General features: G+C 49.4%; 1 long non-coding RNA gene across 1 annotated transcript; it reads left to right on the top strand.

The window, feature by feature from the left end:
- On the top strand, window positions 1-3,367 carry LOC130524459 (uncharacterized). Its single transcript, XR_008950150.1, has 2 exons — window positions 1-1,060; window positions 1,181-3,367. It is a non-coding gene; the product is annotated as an uncharacterized LOC130524459 (long non-coding RNA).
- Window positions 3,368-5,621: the final 2,254 nt, after the last annotated feature.

The raw sequence follows: 5,621 nt of genomic DNA, 5'->3' as shown, positions 1-5,621 counted from the left end.
TCCACGTAGACGAGGATCTGACTTCCACACGGAGGTTTAAACTTAGCTAACGATGACATCATTACCTGAGAAAAGATTGTGGGACTCTCACAGTAGCCCTGAGGTAACCTTGTCCAGGTGTACCTCCGTCCTTGAAACGTAAACGCAAACCAAAACTGGCTGTCTGGATGTACTGGTACAGAGAAAAATGCATTGGATACATCTATCACCGTGTACCACTGATGTTCAGGGTTTAAGTCATTCAGCAGGGTGTATGGATCTGCGACTAAGGGAGACCTAGGGACCACTGCAGCGTTTACAGCTTGCAGGTCCTGCACCATCCGCCAGCCAGTAGATGGTGGTGACTTCGTTACTGGAAATAGGGGTGTATTTACAGGGGATTCAGGACACTCTCTGATGACTCCTGCTTTAAGCAGTGAGTTAAATATCGGAACAATCCCCTCCTGTGCATCAGTCTTAAGGGGATATTGTCTCTGAAATGGTCTATAATCTGATTTAGGAATAATTTTTACAGGTTCTGCTCCTTTTATAAGACCTACATCCGCAGGTCCTTCCGACCATAATTCAGGGGGAAGCTCTTTCAGCTTCTCCTCTTCCTCCTGCGTGAGGAAGATGTTTTCTTTTCATGAACTCTGGTCTGTGAGGTGCGTTGCTGGATGTGTCAGCAACCATGTTTTAAGGGGAATGCGCCACACCTGGAACTGATCATTAAAATCAACCTCACCCTTAGGCCTATAGGGCAGGCTGCTCCAGTGTTTTACGTCACATCCCAAGTCTTGCCATCTTTTCTTAAGCGGTTTAGCAATAGAAACATGTGGTACAGAACCTGACACTTTGAATAGTGCTGCTGCTTCGGTGGAAAGGCTTCCTGCCGAGCAGACAGCCGTTTGACCACACACATATAGGTGCATAATTACAATCATTTGTGGATCTTTGAGTTTAGCAAACTTCTCTGCATAGCTTGATGTGCCGTGTGAGTCTGATTTACAGATCTCACCAATGCGCTCCACGTGCATGGTTACATGCAGGTCAGCTTGATTGTGGAGCTGGGCTTCAGGCTGTAAGTATGACAGAGCTTTACCATATAACATAGTGATTGGGTCAGAAATGGAGGGGGCTGCTTTTCAGGAATGTCAAGTGACCAAAATTTACTGCACATCTCTCCTTCTCTTACCCACAGATTTACCATTCTATCTACAGACCACATTCCTTCGGCTGTGGTACGAATCATCAACTGAAGCTGAGAGATAAGATCTCTTCCTAACAGATTTACGGGACATGTGGTGGAGATCACGAAAGGAGCTTTAAGTGTGATTCCACTTACAGGGTCACAAACATCTACAGGAACTGACATTCTTTCTTTGGTTATGAGACCATTTGCTGATCTCACAAAAATCTGTGTAGAAGTTGGTGCCAGGGCTATTGGATCTCTAATTACTGATTTACCTGCACCCGTGTCTACTAAGAATGTTAAAGAATTACCTAACACGGTCAGTTGTATTTCTGGTTTGCCTTCAGCAAACAGGAAGATGGTTTCTAAGTCTAAAACATCTTCTAAGTCATCTTTTTCAAATTGATCAAATTTTGTGCCCTGATTTGTTTTAATTTTTGTGACATCTTTTTCCGGTTCTAGTCATTGTCGAGGTGGATTAGAACCTTGCTGCTGTCCTCTATTGTATCCCTGGTCACGTTGTTTCTTTTTGCAATCACGTTCCCAGTGTCCATAATTTTTACAATAATGACACTGATCATTTTCACGGGAGTTGCCTCCTCCTCCCCTTCCGCCTCGGCCTCGCCCACGTCCGCGGCCTCGGCTTGGGAGAGGGTTGGCATTGAAAAACATGCCTGTTGATTGGTTCTTACTTTTTTGGCATTGTCTTTCAGCATGCATAGCATGTTGTTCATAGCGGTTTAGGTTACAAGTTCCGAAATCAACTAATTGTCTCTCTACCCAGGTTTTTATCTCTGATTTTGATCCCCCATGTATAGCTTGCTTTAACTGCTGTTGGTAGGGACCTTCTGGTTCTTCCGCATACGGAATTCCACTATTTTTTCGGAACACATCTTTCATTCTCATGCTATAGTCTTCAAAACTTTCGTCAGTCTTTTGTCTCGTGGCCGTAATGGCGCTGTAGTCAGCTCGTCTGGTAAAAGTAGTTCGCATGCGCTCGTACAGTCTGTCAAGTCTGTCATTTAGTTCTTGGCTGCCAGGCTGCCATGGTCGTTGAGTGGCTGGATCCACTGGGACCCAATCTCCTCTAACAGTGCCCCATTTTTTGCCATTAACGCACATGAGGACTTGCTGGGTTTCAGTACCGTTAATATAGTAACTTCTTTTAATTTTGTAATATTGCCTGGCCTGTCTAAGTTACCATCCCAATCGAACTTAGTCATCCACAGCTGAACATATGAGCATGAACCTGGATATTTGTCTTCCATGTGTTTACATGATGCTGGGTTTTTGAATTCAGCACCTTTTGTGGAATGTTGGTTGCCCATGTTTGCACTTTATTTCATCAGTTTTTATGTATTTGAATGGAGACGCCTGATCTCCCGACTGAACAACCCTCAATCCCTACAGGATATCTAGTTCAGCCCCCCTGCCGTGGCCTTATAGTCAATCGTTCTCGATCAGGAGAGTATACACCAGGCTTCTACCTCCGAGGAGGCGGGTGTATCTTGCCTCTGCTTCTCTCCCGATGACCAGGCAGGCAATACCACGGTATTTTCTGTGTAGCGCTTTTTGTGTCTTATACTCACTCCGTTGTCGCTATGGTTTCTCTCTGAGTTGTTTTAGTGCCTTCTTCCCGTCACTGGAGATGGTCGCCCTGGGAGGGACGAAGACCGGCCTTCCGTCAACTCGTGATGAAAGGTCTTTCACTTCGGACGTCCTTTTGACTCCGGCTGTGCACAGATTTCGGCGTTCGGTCGTCCCACGGCGCTCCTCTCCAGGTCTTGGGATCCGGCTCGAAGGACCAATTTTTGTGAGGGTGATGTTTGGTCACCCGCGCTGTTCGTTCACTAGACTCAGATCAACCACACAGACAACCGGAGGCCTTGCAAGGGAGAGCTGACGAGCAGTTCAAGCTTCCTCTCTCAACTCCGTCAGTCTGCTGCTCGCTCTCCTCTTTTATTTGGTTCACACAACATTGGTATCAAAACAACTTCATGATTCCTTCTCCTCCTATCTCTACGACTTCCTCGTGTCCTTGAACATGATACCTCCCAGTGCTGGGAACATAACAGCTACAATACTTGAGTCAAACACTCATACATTCTTTTTGATTAAACATTCTAAATCTACTTACTATACTTACTATAGCATTGAAACGATAATAGTAATAACAACAATAATTCTTCTCACAAAGGGCACATGTGGACTGGTTGGGCAAACTCCCAACTCCCCTCAAACACCCCAGCAAGGGTAAACACAGGAGTTGTAAACATCAAAAAACAAAACAAAGCACTAGGGGCAGGTGGTTCACCAAAACATAACAAACCAGGTTCCACCCTACCACTGACAAGATGGTTGTCAGTGGTAGGGTGGGGCTGGTATGCGTGCAGATATAAAATAATTTTAAAAGAAATATAAATTTACTAAACAGCTGGAGTTAGCTCAACCATCTTAGCCATGGTAGGACAACACAGATCTACTTTTGATTTAGTTGTGCATTTATGAGCTACCCCTCCTGGGCTACCACCTTATTGTGGTGGAGGGGTTTGCATGTCCCAATGATCCTAGGAGCTCTGTTGTCTGGGGCATTATGCCCCTGATAGGGCCACCCATGCCAAACAGGTCTTAGGTGAGGGATCAGACAAAGCGTAGCCGAGGACCCCCTAATGATGAATAATAATATCGGTCTCAAGTTTCCCTTGCCCGAATGCGGGTCACCGGGGCCCCCTCCTGGAGCCAGGCCTGGGGGTGGGGCACGTTGGCGAGCGCCTGGTGGCCAGACCTCTCCCCATGGAGTCAGGCCGGGCACAGCCCGAAGAGGCAACATGGGACCCCCTTCCCGTAGGCTCACCACCTGCAGGAGGGGCCAAGGGGGTCAGGTGCATTGTGTGTTGGGTAGCGACCGAAGGCAGGGACCTTGGCGGTCTGATCCCCGGCTGCATAAACTGGCTCTAGGGACATGGAATGTCACCTCTCTGGTGAGAAAGGAGCCTGAGCTGGTGCGTGAGGTTGAGAAGTTCCGACTAGACATAGTTGGCCTCACCTCGACGCCCAGCAAGGGCTCTGGAACCAGTCTTCTCGAGAGGGGTTGGACTCTCTACCACTCTGGAGTTGCAGATGGTGAGAGGTGATGGGCAGGGGTGGCAATTCCCGTTGCTTCCAAGCTCACTGGCTGTATATTGGAGTTTACCCCGGTTGAGAGGGTAGCCTCCCTTCGCCTTCGGGTGGGGGGACGGATCCTGACTGTTGTTTGTGCCTATGGCCCAAACAGCAGTTCAGCGTATCCACCCTTTTTGGAGTCCTTAGAGGGAGTGCTGGAGAGTGCTCCTTCTGGGGGCTCCCTCGTCCTCCTGGGTGATTTCAATGTTTACGTTGGCAACGACAGTGTGACCTGAAAAGGTGTGATTGGGAAGAACGGCCCCCCTGATCTGAACCCGAATGGTGTTTTGTTATTGGACTTCTGTGTTCGTCTCAGATTGTCCATAACAAACACCTTGTTCAGGCATAAAGGTGTCCACATGTGCACTTGGCACCAGGATGCCTTAGGCAGATCGATGATCGACTTTGTGGTCGTGCCGTTGGATTTGCGGCCGTATGTTCTGGACACTCAGGTGAAGAGAGGGGCGGAGCTGTCAACTGATCACCACCTGGTGGTGAGTTGGCTCCGATGGTGGGGAAGGATGCCGGACACACCCGGCCGACCCAAACGTATTGTGAGGGTCTGCTGGGAATGCCTGGCAGAGACTTCCGTCAGAAGGAGCTTCAACTCACACATCCGGGAGAGCTTTGACCATGTCCCGGGTGAGGCGGGGGACATTGAGTCCGAGTGGACCATGTTCCGTGCCTCCATTGTTGAGGCGGCTGACCGGTGCTGTGGCTGCAAGGTGGTTGGTGCCTGTCGTGGCAACAATACCCAAACCCGCTGGTGGACACCAGTGGTGAGGGATGCCACCAGGCTGAAGAGGGAGTCGTATCGGGCCCTACTGGCCTGTGGGACTCCTGATAGGTAGGCAGCAGATAGGTACCGGCAGGTCAAGTGGAGTGCAGCTACGGCTGTTGCCGAGACAAAGACCTGGGCATGGGAAGAGATCGGTGAGGCCATGGAGAACGACTTTCGGACGGCCTCGAAAAGGTTCTGGACCACCATCCGGCGTCTGAGGAAGGGGAAGCAGTGCACTGTCAACGCTGCGTATAGTGGTGATGGTGTGCTGCTGACCTTAACGCGAGATGTTGTGGATCGGTGGAAGGAATACTTCGAGGACCTCAATCCCACCAACACGCCTTCCATTCAGGAAGCAGGGCCTGGGGACCTGGGGATAGGCTCTCATATCTCCGGGGCTGAAGTTGCCGAGGTAGTCAAAAAACTCCTCGGTGGCAAGCCCCCAGGGGTGGATGAGATCCGCCCAGAGTTCCTTAAGGCTCTGGATGTTGTAGGGCTGTCGTGGTT

Source organism: Takifugu flavidus, chromosome 4 (assembly GCF_003711565.1).
Source record: "Takifugu flavidus isolate HTHZ2018 chromosome 4, ASM371156v2, whole genome shotgun sequence".
NCBI classification, from domain to species: domain Eukaryota; kingdom Metazoa; phylum Chordata; class Actinopteri; order Tetraodontiformes; family Tetraodontidae; genus Takifugu; species Takifugu flavidus.
The sequence above is the reverse complement of the archived record's forward strand: the minus strand, read 5'-3'. Positions and strand labels throughout refer to the sequence as shown.